This window comes from Budorcas taxicolor, chromosome 8, assembly GCF_023091745.1.
Source record: "Budorcas taxicolor isolate Tak-1 chromosome 8, Takin1.1, whole genome shotgun sequence".
NCBI classification, from domain to species: domain Eukaryota; kingdom Metazoa; phylum Chordata; class Mammalia; order Artiodactyla; family Bovidae; genus Budorcas; species Budorcas taxicolor.
In genome coordinates, this window is record NC_068917.1 from 73,013,484 (window position 1) to 73,030,840 (window position 17,357).

General features: G+C 49.9%; 1 pseudogene; it reads right to left on the reverse strand.

Moving 5' to 3' along the window:
• The window catches only part of LOC128052077 (liprin-alpha-1-like), a 32,974-nt pseudogene that overhangs the window by 10,603 nt on the left and 5,014 nt on the right, over positions 1–17,357 (reverse strand).

The following is a 17,357-nucleotide window of genomic DNA, read 5'->3' on the forward strand; positions in this document are numbered from 1 at the left end:
ACTGGTTATTCTTTTTGGACTAGGCCACTGTATGGCTTGCAGGACCCTCGTTCTCCAACCAGGAATCAAACCCCAGGCCTCCTGCAGTGGAAGTGCAGAGTTCTAGCTACTGGACTGCTAGGGAATTCCCTAAAGATACACAGTGGCTTTTCAATACACTCAAATAGCATCAGACTTTACTTAAGACTGTGAAGTCTATGTATGGTTAAAGCTCGAAATGCTTCACATCAAATTTCAAGTAACTGTTCCTTTAAGTCAACCTTAGGTTTCCTAGAATAGGAAATATTCTATTTTCTAGGAATAATTATAACAGAAAACACAATATGTATCTTAATAGCTCAAAAAGTGAAAGTGAAAGTGAATTTGCTCAGTCATGTCCAACTTTTTGAGACCCCATGGACTGTAGCCTAGCAGGCTCCTCCATCCATGGAAGTTTCCAGGCAAGAGTACTAGAGTGGGTTACCATATCTATCTCCAGGGGATCTTGGATCTCCCAGGGATAAAACCCAGATTTCCCACATTGCAGGCAGATGCTTTACCATCTGAGCTACCAGGGAAGCCCCTTAATAGCTCAAGGAGAGTTTTAAAAGAAGGCAAACTTTTAAAATTCCCGTATCCCAGGGGAACGAGCATGTACCACATGCCTGGAGTTTGCGTCCTAACCACAGCCACCATCCAGAAGCAAATGGAAGACTCGCCTGGCTTCTGCTGGGGTTTATTTCCTTCCTCGGCTATAAGATATCGCATCACTCTGCTGTCAGCGGCCCACTCTCCGCTGAAGCCTCTCTTTACAGAGACAGCTTCAGAGACGAGCCTGGGGGGCTGCCTGCTCTGCTGCGACGACCCTGCTCGGCCCGCCCTGCGGGGCTACTTAGCTAGGACCGTCTCTGCCCCCTCGAGGATCAAATTTGAGTCCCCAAGTGCAATTCGTTAAAACACTTGCTTAGCAGTAAACTGACGTGGCATGCTTCCTCGCCTTCAAATTAGAGTCACGGGAGAAAGACATTTGGAAATACAGTGAATTCTATGGGGAACAGACACACCCAAGAGAAAGCCACACCATCTGTGGATGACCAGGGGCACTTTAGAGCAGGACATGAGCACCACGGTCAAGCTGTCTTTCCTAACAAGATGGCTGTGTGAGCTTCTTCCCATCAAATGCTACACATGTGGCACCTCCCAGACGACAGGTGTGGCCTTGTATTCTGAGACTGACCGTCCACACAGCCCAGCACCTCCTACGAGGGTTCGCTGGGCTCCCCTTCACCAACACCATGCCCCACTCCTGCAGCGCTGCTCAGCTCAGAGCCTGGAGCTGGGGACGAGCCCCACGGGGAGGCTTCAGGACACACACAGCTCAGCAAACCTGCTGACTCGGCTTCCCCTGCAAGCTGGCGCATGACAGCGTCCACCAAGGGGAAGAGGAAAGACAGCATTTAGAGCAGGAGGCACATGATGCCCGAGGGGAGTCCCTGCACGCCCAGGACACTGCGGTGACCAACAGGGACGCGGAGGGTCCCGGCGGCCTCGGCCTCCACTCCTCATGGAGCACGTCCAGCACCTGGTGAGCCCGCAGTGCTCTCCCTGGGAGTTTCCACAGAACGTGAAAATCTGAGATTCACCAACCCTCAAAAATTCTCTGAAAGTGGGTGCATTGGCTGTGTAAATTTAGCAATTAAAAGAATACCTTTGAGACAAATTGGGGCTTAATAGGAAGAAAATAGTTTTGAGAAATAAGCTGATTCTCTCATCTATAATACCATAAATGTTAAACTATATTCAACTGAAATTTTTTCTGGAATACTAAAATATTTTTTCACATTTTATAGATAAGGCATTTTCCCTGTAGTCACTGTTGTTTCTGGTTGACTGACAGAACTGAGATTACCCACTGCGGTCAGAAAATCCTCGTACTTTGAATTGTTCTCTATGAAGCCACCAGAACATCCTAGAATTTGCCACGCATAGCAACAGAGCAAAGAAAAACCCACTTGTGCACGCGCGCAGATGAACACACACACGCAGAGTTAGATGTCCACCTTAACACCAGATCCAGAGAAACCTGTCTACCAGAAAACACACGCACACACACACATAAACACACACACACATCCCTAAACACAGGCACTGAATCCACTGGGATTCCTTTAAAATTATCCTCCCATCACTTTCAAGACAAGAGGCACAGGGCTCCTGAAACTGACGACGATGTGCACAGGCTCCTTACTTGCGGGCGTCCCTCATGTCCTCGTGGCTGGCCATGCACAGCACCCCGTCTGCAGCTGGTCCAGCTGAAGGGACCACAGAGAGGTGGGGGTCGAGGTTTCACATTTGATGGTGGTCTTGTCATCTCGTACCTCTTCCCGTAAAGCTGGCAGCTGATGGAATGAGGTAAGTGTAAAACTGGGTAACAACAGACTGTGTCGAATATGTGAATCTGGAGCTCTGTGAATAGCTGAGTAGCTGTGGAGTCGCTGTCCCCATGTCGGCATTTCTGTCATCGAATGTGCCGTTGATGCTCTAGTGTGACTGCCCCTCCCCAGCCCCCGGGTGTCAGGGACCCCCACGTGGCAGCCCCCAGGCTCGCTCTCTCCAGCTCATCCACCCTCTGGAAGTTTCCCCAGACCCTCAGTAGGAGTGGGCGCTGCAGGTGTGTGTGTCCTTGTGCCCCGTGTGATGTTGCACGACTAACCGCAGTCTGTGTTTGCACGCTTCCTCCCATGCTCGTGGGACCAAGCAGCGTGGCAGGAATGCAGAGGCCGGATTCTGCTACAGTCAGGACTTACTCCTGCCGAGCTTTAGGGTGAGTACAGGCCGGCCTGGTCCCGCGGGGGCACGGAGGCCACTCCCTAGGAGTGGAGGGTCAGCAGCTCTCCGGAGGTCGCGCCAGGGAGAGCCCTCAGGAGCAGAGAACGTGACCGTGGCGCCCGGCTGCCACCTGAGTGGTCAGAGCACGGCCCGAGTCTCCCTCGCGTCCGTGCACACAGGTGTCCCTCCCACAGCAGCAGCGCTGCTGGCCATGCCCTGTGTACACGTTCTCGGAGGGAACAGGGCCCAGAGCATCAGGGTTCACAAGGCTGCCCTGCCCTGGCCTCTCCATCCGGAGGCCAGTCTTTAACACAGAAGTGCACTGGTATCTGGGGGTCGGCCGCAGCTGAGGGGCCACCCTCCCTTGCAGGTGCTGCTCTGGGTGGTCCTCTGGTGGGTCCAAGCCGGGAGCTCAGCCCTGCTCGAGCCGCTCTGAGAGCAGGAGGCTGTCTGCTCTATCCTGTTCATGTCTCAGCTAGAAAGCTGGATTGGGTTTTAAGTTTTTTTACCAGCATCTTTTAGCTAGATGTCAGAATAAAGTCAGCCACAGAGCTCTCTCCTTGATCTGCTTGGTCCTTCACGTTTCTTTGAATTCTCAAAGCAGCGGAAGCCCAGAATGGGGTAGGGGGGGTGTCTGGAGGGGAGGGGCTCGGGCACCAGCTGCCATCTCAGGACTGACTCGTCTGTGTGTTTGTTTCCAGTTTACCCGCACTACTTCTGCAGGGGATTATACAGCATCCAGAATACGATAAAGACTACATTTTGAACTTGATGCAATCTTTAATCTGTTAATACTTGTTATATGGACCCTAAGTTATTTTATTACAGAGTATTTAATTAGTGAAAAATTCATGAATACCATAGAGAAAATATTTTAAAATTTAATGTTTCTTATATTTATGTAAACTTATGACTTCATTTATATACTTACTTTTTCTTGTATATCCAGGCTATGAATATCCTTTCAGATCAGTTCATGTTCTGATACCTGATTTTAGTCTTTCAAATGAATGTATTGTAATACTTGTCTGTATAAATCCTATGAACAAATATAGGGCTTTTGTAAATGATACATTTATTGTAATTATTCTTGTTTAATTTTAAAATGTTAAACCATGAGAGAAGGGGTTTTATTGCGATTGTAAAATCATCATGACACGGTGTGCATTATCCTTCCAGAATGTAACCAAGCTCTCCAACAATCACTCTGAAATGAGCGAACTTAATTTCAACCAATTGTTGTATTTTAATGAGTGACCTAAACTGTACTTTTTCTCTAGGAAGAAATGCTTTTTGTCTGCAGCATGAAGCGGTTTCAAAGTACTGGGTGTTAAGTGTGAGCTTCTGATGAAGTTTGGGCTGAAAGGAGGACTAGAAGACAACTATGAAAATCTCTCCTGTAACCTAGTCTCTGGACCCGGATCCCTGCTCTCCGGTGAGACTCTTCGAGGACCAATCCCGATGCCCTGCACCCGCTGCAGAGCCATTGAGCTGGACAGTGAGGGCGCCACATCCCCGACAGACAGACAGCATAGTGCAGCTCTGACAAAGGCCTTATTTTTCTGATGTAAATCATCTTTTTACATCTGTTTGTACACATGTTTAAAGCATGGACCTAGGCATACATTTTTAGATTTTGATGATTGTGGAGGAGCTAGAAGGCTTTGAGCAAATGTATTTGCTCTGCTCTTGACGAAGGTTGGAAGCTGGAATGAGCATAACAAAGGGTTATGAGCCTTCACGGAGTGCCTGAGGCTGGGAACGGATAACGAAGGGTTATACGCCCAGCCTTGAGGCGTTCAAAGCCTTCCTTCTCAACACCTGTTTCTGAGAGCAAGGACTGTTGTTTCATGATAAGACTCTCTTTACAGTTTCACCAAAGCTATGTTATGGCTTGGGCGGTGGGAACTGTATTTTGTCCTTAAATGCTTTGATGTTTATCTGAAATGGCTACGTGCAAGGCTGTCTTATGCTCTATTCCCTGAAAATTATAAAACTACACAATTGGATAATAAACTTTGCCAGTCCACTGGAGGCTGTCCCTGAATGTCCTTTTCAGAGTGTGGTTCTCCGAGCCTTACAATGACACAGCCATTTGGGATAGTAACTTTTACTTTTTCAGCAGCACATTAGAAAAGCCAGCAAGAGATGCGTTCAGATCACGGTGCCTTATTATGCAGCTGATATCTTGGTAGACACAGACGGCATGTCTCTTTACATGTGCATTCTGCCTTTACGTGTACAATTCATTGTTACTGTTTTTCTATTAATCTTTTGTGAACTCCCTGAATATGTGACAAAGTATGTACAGTCTACTTTTGAACTATTTTTATCACAGTATTATTTACTGCTTTCTTTCAATGAAGTACTGAAGCCAAATTTCCCACTGCCAATAAACAGTGCCGAGGGTAAGCTGTACTCTCAAAGAGAACAGACCAGAGCTGGTAATGGGAGCCTGTGTCATCACATGGACATTCTGTTAAGAGAAATGGATATACAATGGAAAGGCTAGAAGGCGGAAGTATAGGTGTCCCCAAAGGACGACCGACCTGGTATTCATGTCCTTGGCTCCGGAGACAAGGGACTCCATCACTTCAGCATCTGCAGGGACAGGGCCCCTCTGCTGCTGAGGCGTGGGCAGCGGGCCGAGGGTGGGAACAAAGTACAGGTGTCGAGGCTCACCGTGGATCCCAGGGCGGGGTGGCCGAGGGCAACCCGACGCGGACCCGAATGATGCACTAAGGAGTGTACGTGTGCACGCTTGTGTGTGGGAGCTTTTTATATTACTTTAGTCAACAGTCTTTATTATCCATATATCCATAGAAACAAGAATGTAGCAGGGGGAGGTGGGAGGGAGAGTCAAGAGGGAGGGGACACAGGGACACCTATGGCTAATCCATGCTGATGTACGTCAGAAATCAAACCAATATTGCACGGCAATTATGCTTCAGAAAAAAAGAACATAGCAAGGTGGTCAGGAAAGTATGAAAAAAAGATTTTTCATAGAGATTTATAATCACAACTCTGTGTACATCTGGGAGCAGGCTGCCCGCCACCATCACACCTTCCCGCCAGCATCAGATGTTTAACCCCCAGCATCAGGCCCGAGTCGAGCATCAGAATCTCCCCCAGCATCAGACCCTAGTCCAGCATCAGATGCTCCTGCCCTAGCATCAGGGCCCTCCTCCAGCATCAGGGCCTCCCCCAGCATCAGGCCCTCCCCCAGAATTAGGCCCTCACTCAGCATCAGGGCCTCCCCCAGCATCAGGCCCTCCTCCAGCATCAGGGCCTCCCCCAACATCAGGCCCTCCTCCAGCATTAGGCCCTCACTCAGCATAAGGCCCTCCCCAGCATCAGCCCCTCCCCCAGCATAAGGCCCTCCTCCAGCATCAGGGCCTCCCCCAGCTTCAGGACCTCCTCCAGCATCAGGCCCTCACTCAGCATAATGCCCTCCCCAGCATCAGGCCCTCCCCCAGCATAAGGCCCTCCTCCAGCATAAGGCCCTCTCCAGCATCAGGCCCTCCCCCAGCATAAGGCCTTCCCCCAGCATAAGGCCCTCCCCCAGCATCAGGCCCTCCCCCAGCATAAGGCCCTCCTCCAGCATCAGGCTCGCCCCCAGCAAAGGGCCTTAGTTCAGAACCAGACCTTCCCAACCATCAGACCCTAGTTCGCCATCAGGCCCTCCCCCAGCATCAGGCCCTAGTCCAGTATCAGACCTTCCCCCAGCATCAGACCCTAGTTCGCCATCAGGCCCTAGTCCAGCATCAGGCCCTCCCCCAGCATCACGTGTGGCAGCCCCACTTGTCTGACGCTCCTGAGCACACTTAGGCAGCCCCAGAGCAGCAGGACAATAGCTCTTGCAGGATGTGCATCTTTAGGAATCACCTGCGGATCACCAGCAGCTGGGGTCTATTTCAGGCCAAGGAGAGGCAAAGAAGAGGCACTTGTGCCGCAGGCAGCGGTGGGTATGGGCACATTCCCCAGCTCTGCTTCCTCCCCGAGGGGGCTTTGCTCTCCTGCTCTTCTCATGTGGTCACTCGAGGGCCCCAGGGCTGTGTCCTTCCAGATTCACGGTCTCCTTGATATCTCAAGCCCAAGTCCGGAGTTGCGTCCCAGTCCGGCGTGGCAGAGGGCTGGGAACACTCAAGCTCAAGGGCTGAAAGGATCCCAGGGGGACAGCTGGGCTCCAGCAGGTGGCAGAGCAGGGGATGAGGGTGGCCGCCCACAGAGGGCCCCGCAGCACCACTGGAAGGAGAGCAGGGATGCCTTAGCTCACTCGGGGACGTTGCCCGGCCTCAGCACTCAGATGTCACCCCCAGCAGCTCTGGGGACGCAGGAAGCTGGTGAGTGACACCACGCCACTCGGGCCGTGTGGGTGGGCACTGCTGACCATGGCCTCGGTTTTCATTCCAGTTCCAACTGTCCCTGCGAGGGCTGACGGGCTCCTCTTCCGAATGGCACAGATATTTTCTTTGTGGGTGAACACATCCTGGCTTGTTTCTGTCGGCACTGTTGTCGCTCATCGTGTGTTTTCCTCTTTTCAACCTGTACTTGCTGCTCTTCCAGTTTAACTTAGGAGCAGCCCTTATTTTCTGCATTTCCTAGTTGTCAGCGTTCCCTGGGGCTCTCCAGGTGGCGCTAGCGGTAAAGATCCTGCCTGCCACTGCAAGAGATAACGAGAGATGTGGGTTCGATCCCTGGGTTGAGAGGATGCCCTGGAGAAGGGCATGGCAACCCACTCCAGTATTCTTGCCTGGAGAATCCCATGGACAGAAGAGTTAGTGGCCTACAGTCCCTCGGGTCACAAAGAGTCAGACACGACTGAAGCAGTTTAGCACACACTCAGGTTTTAGTTCAGTCACTCAGTTGTGTCCGACTCTTTGCCACTCCATGGACTGCAGCACTCCAGGCTTTCCTGTAATTCACTGTCTCCTAGAGTTTGCTCAAACTCATGTCCATCGAATCAGTGATGCCATAGAACCATCTCATTCCTGTTGCATCCACCAGAGAGGTGGCTGGGGCTCAGCAAAGTGCATGGTCCCACTACGTGGGTGTGAACCTGCCCTCACCATTCCCTAACCACATGACCATCACTGTCTCCTCCTCTGTAAATCGGGAGGTGGCAGCACCTGCTTGGTAAGGGGCACACACAGCATCTGGTATATAATCAATGCACCATCCATCTCAGTGTTGTATTTATTACTAACAGGAATAGCATTTAATAATCTGCTCCTTTTTCTCTCTTCTCACTTCACTGTGCTCCAGACCACATCTGTTTTACTTACCCTGTAAATCCCACACCCAGCAAAAAGAAGACACTCAACAAATATCTGGCTGAAGAGGCAGGAACATACCCTGTCCTTAAGGAGATGAAGCCGAGAGAGATGGGGGCCTGATGATAACACTGTGTGATGAGGAGACCCCAGGAGGACCTGCGTGGTTGTGGGCTGGGGTAGGGGGCATGGGCAGAACCCTTGATGAGCTCCTGGGGATGGGGAAAGCGGCAGGAAGGAGGGGGTGCTGTTCCTTGTGGGGTGTCCACAGATTGTACTTCACTCCTCACTGATGAGCACTTAGACCATTTCCAAATGCCTGTCAGTGTTATAGAGGAAAAAATCGTTGCCCGGCTCCTACCTCAGTCAATTTCGTAGAGTATGTTTCTAGCAGTGGAGTACAAACATATGCTTTATTCATTCCATGCTCCGTTCATCCACCCATCCAGCCAGCCATCTGTTCATCCATCCATCCACTCACCAGTCCATCCATCCATCCACTCTGAACTCACCCATCCACCCACCCAGCCACTCATCAACTGATCTGATCATCTCAGACCTTAAAGAAGACAGACGCCTCCTCCACTCCTATCAGGAGGACACCCAGCGTGAGTGACAGGAGCCTCTTGGAGAGAGTGGGGGACACACAGAAGGGACATGCATGCAGACCCTCCTCCCTCTGAACGGTGAAGCACCCACCTGGTCCTAAGGCCTCCTTGCTGCTGTGTCCAGGCCGGCCCTTTTCCTTTTTGCCAAACAAATGACCGATGGAGGACTTGATGCCCTTCTTCTTTGGGGCTTTCTGCAATGAGTCCTGGCTGCTGTTGCTGTTGCTGGGGTTGCCCCCAGGGCCATCCTGAGAGCCTGTCGAGCTTCGGGGAGAGAAAACAACCTTTAACCGGCACCCTTGTGCAAACACACACCCCTCCACAAGACCTACGGATAGAACCGGCCACCCAGCATCACCCGCGCCTCAACCTCGCAGCAGACAGTGGAGTCTCCTTCACCAACCACACTCCACACAAGCAATGCAGACTTCGGGCCATAAACAACGGCCCCGGGAAGCTGAGATTCTCTGACTGGAGCTCTCCCCTGAGGAGGGCTTCACTCCAGACGAGCTGGTGCAGAGGTCGCTCCGACTCTCCCTAGGGTTGCTGCTCGAGAGGTGACAATGCTCCCAGGGAAGGGGAGCTCCTCAGTTCTGGGCCGTTCCCCCTGCCTCCTGCAGGGTGACCGTCCTCGGCCGTGGCAGGAGAGCGACGGTCACTGTGTAGGGCTGCTGGTCAGGTGACCACATGTGCCCTCCATCGAGTGCTGCCTGGCTCAAGACGGGAGCTCAGCAGGTGGGGGTCTGAATGAGGACAGTGTCAGTCACAGGAGGGGACAGACAGGCTCCTGAGAGGAGACCCCTGAGGAAAAGGGAGGGACCCTCAAGAGCAAATCCGAGAGGCACGGAGCCGTAACCATCAGGAATGCCCCCCAGGCTGGGCAGACCTCTAGCAAGAGCAGGAAGAAATCTCCCATAGGAGTCAATACGTAGAGACAGATGCTTTCTAAAATCACTGAGGTCACTGAGCTCTTCTACCCCAGCACCTCAAGTTCACCACTAAACACAGGCACCGAATCCAGTGGGATTCCTTTACAATCATCCTTGCAACTGTTTCAAGACAAGAGGCGCAGGGCTCCTGAAACTGACCACCAGGCGAGCAGGCCCCTTACTTGCGGGCGTCCCTGATGTCCTTGTCTCTGGCTGTGCGCAGTGACGCCATGAGCCGGTCCAGCCGAAGGGACCGCAGCAAGGCGGAGGTCAAGGTTTCACCTTTGATGGTGGTCTTCTCATCTTCTACCTCTTCCTGTAAAGCTGGCAGCTGAGGGAGTGAGGTAAGTGTAAAATTGGCTAACAATAGACTGTCGAGAAAGGCAATCACACGGGCTTTACATTATAACCAGAAACTTATTTGAAAATATATTAGCTATGCTATCCGCCAAGTACCAAAAAAAAAGCCTTGTTCTAGCTTAATGCCATCTTAAAGGACTGTTTGTTCAAGAGAAGCAGGGCCATGGAGCAGTGAGAGCACCCCACTGAGTTCAGAGACACCGGCCGGGAGCCTCCCTGCAGCCGGGCTCCGCACTCCCTGGAATCCAGTGACCAGATGGCCCTGTCAGGCAGGACAGCAGAGCCACGCCAGCACCGTGAACCCTGCATGGCATGAACTGCCCTGATGAAAGGACTGTGCTCATCGCCAGATGCTGCTCAGAAGCACCACCAGCAAGAGTAAGAAACCTCTCAGCAAAGCTGTCCAGACCTTTCTATTTGAAGGAGAAAAAGAAAGAGCTTGTACCACCACGCAAGATCATTTGTAGTGATGATGCAGGTTACTGACCCCATGACAACAAGTGAAACACAGAAAAGGTACCTAAGCCCTCCGCACGAACACCATGTGTCTGGCTTGTATTTCTCAGTAACATACAGACTGGGGGCTACACACTGAAGTGCTTACACCCAGTTTGAGTGTCATTTGCTCACTGTGGTTTACATAAAGCTCTCCTAGGTCTTCACTAAGAAATAATCTTGTATCAACCTAGAGGGGTAGGATGGAGAGGGATTTGGGAGGGAGGTTCCCAAGGGAAGGGATGTATGTGTACCTATGGATGGTTCATGTTGAGGTTTGACAGAAAGGAGCAAAATTCTGTAAAGCAATTATCCTTCAATTAAAAAATAAACTAATTAAAACAAAATGAACTCATCTGGACCCCCAGCTTTTCCGCTAGTCCTGGGTCTGAAGATAGGAAAGACAGTGGTGGCAACGGCAAGGGGAACTGATGAACCCCTTCGGGGTCCAGACAGGTCTCACTTATACATTTGGGCGTGTGGTTAAGCAGGGGAGGTTTGAGGAAACATGCATGGCAAGCATTTTTATAAACAATGAGTGTGTTGTTTTAACCTACTAACCAGTCCTTTTTAATGGGATTCTGTAAAGAATACTGAGCCAGTGCAGCCCCACAGGAGCTTGGTGACAACAAAGTGACTTAGTGTAAAATACAGCTGAACTCGTTTAACAGCAGCTGGATAAACTGGGCACCCTCCCCTGATCTCTACCAAGAAACCTCAGACAACAGACAGCTACAAAGGCTAGAAATTATCCACATGGAACTGAACAGGGATCAATCTCAAATGCAAGGTAAAATAAGCATTTATAAAAATCAGAAAACAACAAAGAACAGAGCAGGGAAGTGACACACCTGGGTTGACTATGGACTCAATGAAGACAAACACCTGCCTCAGAGTCAGGGACCACGGCCAGTCCCTCCCCCGGGCCCCCTCCTAAGGAAGGCCCCTGGCTCCCCAGCCTGGCTGCCCTCCCCCAGGATGGGCGCCGCCCCACTGGTGCCCACGTGCCTAGGATGGGCAGTGCCGTGTCCTCACTTAACAGGAAGGCAAAGCGGGCCACAGAGCGGGCGAGCGGCACAGCCAGGTCACCAACCCCAGGATGATGGCGCTGCTCTGCTGTGCCCAGCAGAAGGGCTCCCGGGCACTGAGCTGCCTGAACTGGAGCACGGCTGCCCGAGTCCTGCAGGAAGGCCCCAGGAGTGCTCGATCAGCAGGCTGGGAGTGGGAGAGGGACAAGGAAGGCCAGCCCTCGGGGCACTGGACTCCAACAACAGGGGCTCAACCAAGTGACCAAAGGGGAGAGGCAGCGAGCTCCCTCTTGATGCTCCCTCCATCAGGGATGCTGTGATGGACACGAGAGCCTCCGGAGCAAAGAGGGCTGGATGGCACCACAGTTAGTGTCCAGGCTCTGATCGGACCAGTCTGAACCACACTGCTAGGTGTGGGAGCCTGGGCACGGTGCTCGGCCTCTCTAAGCCTCAGTGTCCCTGTCTGCTGAATGGGGATAACAGCAGCCTGGACCTCACCTGGGCGTCTGCGGGATTAGATGACTGACTCGGGAAGCACTCGACACGGTGCCTGGCGCACAGAGTCTTCTGCACACTGCTACCCACCGTCATTAAATTGGCTTCCCCCAAATCTAACTTCTCTGGCTCTGATTCAGTCATTTGTTTTAAAAAAAAACACTAAGCCGAAATTCCATGGTGGTCCAGACGTTAGGACTTGGCACTTTCACTGCCAAGACACTAGTCTGATCCTTGGTTGGGGAACTAAGATCCCATAAGCTCTGCAGCACAGCCAAAAAAATAAGAAAAATTTTAAAATAATAAATACTATGTCTATTATAAATAAGCATGAGATGATTAGAAGGCAAACAAGTGGGAGATAGGCAAACTGTTACAATTGTCCCAACAAATGACCTATTTCCAACAGAACCGTCAGCATAGTTTAAGTGGTGGGTGAGTTTCATTACTTCCACTAAAATGTCAATTATTCACCAGTACATGACCACACAGTGTTCATTCATGTAAAATGATAATGACTCTCTAATACTTCGCAGAGAAACAAAGGCATGCTAAATTACTAAATAGTTTAGCTTTCGACAATGCTTCCTTAAATCACTAGGCTGATAGATGCATGCAAAGAAATGAAGAGAAACCAGATTTATTGAGACTTTGAAGCTAAAAATTCAAGAATCAGTATAGACAAATACAGTATAGCAAAAATGATGGCAAACATATAAGTGAGATGAAGATTTAGAGAACATGTAACTGGAAACAACATTTTTTTTGACCACAGAAATTAAATAAGCTATTCAAGATGTACTAGAGAAACACTATAAATTATTATTCAGGAAGATACAATTCTATTACAACATCATGATTTATTAAAGCACAGCATTCTGTACAAAAAGGGCCCTTAACAGTTGTCTAGTCTCAGCCAAACTTCTCTATAAGTTAGTTTCTCTTCATAAAACACGTTATACTTTAAAATAGTAATTTAACTGATGAGGAAGTTACCATAATACCTATTTGAACACTGAACAAATCGAATCACCTATTGGACATTAACATAAAATGCTTACTTAGAATTTGATTTAAAACTTCTCAAAATAAATTGATGAAAGCAGGTTCCCTGTGAAAATATGTAAGAATGAAAGCTAGCATAATAGCAGGTGCAGTCTTTACATTTTATTAACCATAGAAGATGCTTTTTTAACGAGTCTAGTAGAGACATTAACTGTGCAAAAGCTGATGAGATTTATAGTCTTCAATACAAGCACCAACACAGAAAGGATATTGTGTCAAAAGTCCATTCATTCTACACTTAAGAAGATCATTCCTTCATGCAAGTATAATCTCATTGATGAATTACACACGATATGTGGTTTAGGATCCATCTACATTATGCTTGTATCTGCATAGTGATATGCTAATTCAAAGTTACTGCTGTGGGGGAAAAACACCATGTGATGAGACATGAAGACAAAGCACAAACCCGACTAGGGGCACACCTGCTGTGGACCACAGCACTGCTATGACCAGAGCAGGTGGGAGGACGGGGAAGGGGAGATGGATGGGTCAACTGCAGCCTCGGGGGCGAGGCGGGGCAGTGGTGGGGAGCTGGGGTCTGGACTGGCAACCACTAAGCAGACAACAGGATGAGCCAGGAAATCGAAACCAATGATGAAAGCAGACACACCGTCAGAGAACTCCAATAGCAGGACAGAATATACAGAACTGCTCTTTCACAAATACTCAGAAAGAAATCAATCATGAAACTACAGAGAAATCGTCAAAGATTTTTAAATATCAACTAATTAGCCAATGATGCAAATTATAAAAACAGTGTCTCAAAAGACCACAAAATGGACTAGTTACCACTTCACATGCCGCTAAATGGTTCACAGTTAATTTAATTATATGCTGACTAACAATGCAGCTAACATGAAACGGTGGTAACCGAAAAATAGTGATAATACAAGTGCAGTTACAAAGCAGAGTGTTGTAAACATGATTTCATGGGGTAAACGGCAATGCACTCACAAAACCTAAGCTAAACATGGAAGAAAGCTGGAACATGTGCTTTAGAGCCGCACACTGTCACCAAAAGCCCTAGGTCGTCATCTCGTTTTCAGACTCGGAAGACTGAGGAAGCCCGACTTCTTCACTGGGGCCCTGGGGCACCGGGCTTTTAACCTGGTTTTACACGCAGAGCTGGCCTGAGCGCGCGGCCAGGCCCATCAGCGAGCAGACCAGTTGAGATTCCTAAGCCAGGGGTCCAGATATCAAGACTAATTTGTTGCTGTGCGATTATGGAATGATTTCGCTCAGTCGTGTCCGACTCTTTGCGACCCCATGGACAGTGGCCTACCAGGCTCCGCGGTCCATGGGATTTTCCAGGCAAGAATACCGGAGTGGGCTGCCATTTCCTTCTCCAGGGGATCTTCCCAACCCAGGGATCGAACCCGGGTCTCCTGCATTGCAGACAGACGCTTTACCGTCTAAGGCACTAGGGAAGCCCGATTCAAGACTAGGCAGTTTTAAAAACCTTAGACCTCTGAGCGTAGCAAATGTACCTGATTTTCTTCTGGGTTAAAAGAGAAAAAACAAACAAACAAAAGAAAACCTATGTGCTCGGGGAGGGACGCGGCAGGAAGGAGGCAGACACATACCACAGTCATGAAGCCCAGCTTGTCTACTTCCCGCGCGGGGCTGTGCCGCCTCCTTCGGGGCTTGGAGCGCCCTCTGCTGGGCGGGCAGGAGCCGGCATGCGAGGAGGCGGGATTCAGCTTGAGGGAGTTCGAGGACTGAGAACGACGAAAGTTGCTTAAGCTCCCCCTGCCCACCCTGCTCTCAATCCCTTCGGCCCGCTGATCCGTGTTCTCCTTCTTTTCTTGGACCAGCCTAAAATAGAATAAAATCATCACCTGCCTTTGTCAGCAGAGGAACGTGTCTGGACAACAAATTTGGGCTTGCATTCTGTGTCACGATTAGCAAATTCCAGGAACAGTTGCTCAATTAACATCTCAGCAAAAAGGTTCAGCTTTCCCTCTTTTGAATATTCTCAAACTGAGAATAACTTCTCATGGAGTCTTACAAAGTGGCCCCTGATCCTTCACGTTTGATTTGACTTATTTACTCTAACATTCTGATGGGGCCTGGGGGGTGACTCTCTCCCTGTGAGGAGATGCCTGAAGTTGACAAGCTTTACCTGCCCTGCTCTCAGGGCAGAGATGCACGTCAGTGCCTCAAATCTTTTCCACTGGGAATCGGGAACTCCGTATAACCAAAACAGCCATTCACGAGCAAGCTGGAGTTTCTAAACACAAGTCTCCAGACCAGATGATTGCCGAGTTGAACTTCTAATTTCTTTTTAAGCTTGTATATGTACAAATGCATCATTTGATGAAGTTCTCCACCAGCTCTGTGTGAGTTTCTGGATTCATGTCAATGAGCTGCATTAACCTAGAATTCACAGTTGCTGCTCTTCTCCCCTACTGTGTCATGGATGATTCCATATACAGATTAAATATATGATTATGCAAATAAAATGATTTTCAAATTAAAAGACAAGATCCTTAGAGGTAGAAAACTCTCCAGTTTCACTTCTACTTATACATCTTGAAAGTTTTTCACTGTTGACAAGTTGATGGACAGAATTTACCATTTACATCAAGTCAACTTGTTGCATAAGGAAAAATCACTTTTTCCTGACAACTTGCTGTAAAAATAAAAATATTAATATATAACTATTCTAAATTTCCGACGGGGATGAGAAAAGACAATATTTCTGAGCTTGTTTGTGCTCAAACACGGCCCACAAAGCAGTCTGTCTCAGCATCAAAAGTGCAGGCAGCATCATCTGTGTTTGCTGGTTGTGCCATTCACCCCTGCCTTTTCCCCGAGCCCCCCGCACTCGACTAGCAGGAACGGGCACCTATGTCAGGGGTGACGGGATGAGAACAATCTGAGCAGCAGCTCTGCCAGGTACTATGCAGGGTCACTGGCCTGTGGCCACTCTGAACGTGGACTCGGGCCAGGAGGCACAGCTGTGCGGGTATGGCACCAGGCAGGCCTCAGGGCCCCCAGCACCCCGGCAGCACCCAGACCCAGGGCCCCCTGCTCACCAAGAGGTGGGCCTTTGGGTTCTATCCTGTTTTGTAAACTGTTATAACTGCCAAGACTGGGTCTAAAGAAAACATTTTAAATATACTGATGAGATGAGAAAAACTCAAACACATTACCTTGGATCACTGTCTTACAACAAGCCAATCTTCACAATGTATTAAGTTAAAAAGGAAAATGCAGATCTGAGTGGGAATTTGCCAACCCCAGAACCCCAGCTTTTCTGTTCCAGGTGGCTTTTCACCAGAACCTGGAAGGCTCCGAGGGACACACGAGGGTGAACCCTCAGTGCTGGAGGGTGCACGGGCCACAGGGGACACTGCCTCGGCACCTCACCCACCTTGGGGCCCAGAGCTGAGGGGGGGACACCCCACAATGGCCCCCCACGGAGTGCTGACACCACACTGTGGACAGAATGTCCTGGCTGACTGAGCTCTATAATCAAGGGCAATCTCAGAACTGAAAATTCTCGAAGCAGACCTGAAGTCAGTTTTCTCACTATGGAACACTCAGACTTCTCTAAGCAGAAGACAGCTCCTCAGAGAAACCGAGTTTCCTGGCAGTTGGGCTCTGGCACACCCACCGGATCTCTTCGTTGATTTTGTCCAGCTGCTCCTGAATCCTCAAGGCCAGAGTCTTGGCATCGGCCTGCCCACTGGGCGACAGCAGAGCGGGCGCGCTGAAGAGGGTGACCCCGTTGCCCTCGCCGTCAGACATGCCCTCCTCACTCTCCAACACCTGGGCCACGTTGGCCAGCATGCTGGCTTGCTGCCCGCGCTCCCGGTCCTGATCTTTCAGGGGCTGCACCTGGCCATGAGAGGACCACGTCTCGTCAGCAACATTCCGGACAGCTCAAGTCTATCAGGAACTGAACACAATTTTACATGGAAGCCCTGACTTGGGACAAATGGGCCCTGCTTATGAGACACTGCCATCTCTTAAGTGAGCAGTACTGAAGAAACGGGCAGGAGGAGAATCCAGTTCCTAGATGGCCTGGTGACATTCAGGTCTCAGCGTGGACGGAAGGCAATCCTATGAGGTTATTCACAAGGGTGGGCTGATGGAGTCAGACACAAAAACCGAAAATTACAAAAATACATCCTTGCTTCCATCAGCCAGGCTGAAGGAAAATTTGAAAAAAAATCCTTCAGCTCCACAGCTGCTGGGTCCTCCCCACCGGTCATCACTGGTACTAGTTCGCTGAGGAGTGCCGTCCTCGCGGGTTCCCAGCCCTCCGTTTCCCAGGCTGGTCTGAAC